We start from the raw sequence: 884 nt of genomic DNA, 5'->3' as shown, positions 1-884 counted from the left end.
TTCTTTCTTTTTTTCTTTTTCTTCTTTTTTTTTTTTTTTTGCACTAGCCAGAGAGAGGGAGGCACAGTCAGAGACACACACTGAGAGAGAGAGAGGGAGAGAGAGAGAGAGGGAAAGTGAGAAATCACGCAGCAGCGAGGGGCGATAGGGGTGTCGCCACCCCCGAAATCCCTTCTTCTTCATTCTCCTCTCCAAATTTTGGACTGCCATGGACACGCATCCAGTGTGATTTTTCAAAGGTGGGACGATCTGGACTAGAACTGCCCTTTGATGTGGGAGTCCAGCATCCCAACCATGACGCCACCTACTGGCACCTCCCCAACCTTCTGAAGGGGCAGAAAGGAGAATGAAAAAGAAGTGGAGGGAAGGAGGAAAAGAGAGGGAGCAAAAAAGAGGAAGAGAACAAAAAGGAGGGAGAAGGGATGAAAAGAAGGGAGGAGGAAGGAAGAAGAAATAGAAGAAAGAAAGAAAGAAGAAAGGAAGGAAGGAAGGAAGGAAGGAAGGAAGGAAGGAAGGAAGGAAGGAAGGAAGAAGACAAAGGAAGAGAGAAAAAAGAGAGGAAGAAAGAAAGAAAAGAGAAATAAAAAGAAAAAGAAAAAGAAACAACACAACCAAACCAGGGTGACCCTGGCCCTTTGAATATCTAGGTTTGTATTATTTTCCTCCTTAGACGGGACTTTTGCTCAACTTCCCTCCCCTCAGGAAAACCTTTTCCTTTTTTCGCTAAAAATTCTCTTAGCTGAGATGAACCTTTAAACCAACGTAAACAATGAAGTAAGGGATGAGAGAATACTTTTGATTCAGAAGCTTGGAGCTTGAAGGGGAAAAAAAGCGGAAACTGAAAAGGTGAACCGACTTTCTTGGATGAGGGTTTGGGGGAGGGG

The sequence above is a fragment of the Tupaia chinensis genome, unplaced genomic scaffold, assembly GCF_000334495.1.
Source record: "Tupaia chinensis unplaced genomic scaffold, TupChi_1.0 Scaffold148019_1, whole genome shotgun sequence".
Classification (NCBI taxonomy): domain Eukaryota; kingdom Metazoa; phylum Chordata; class Mammalia; order Scandentia; family Tupaiidae; genus Tupaia; species Tupaia belangeri.
Note: the sequence above shows the minus strand (reverse complement) of the source record.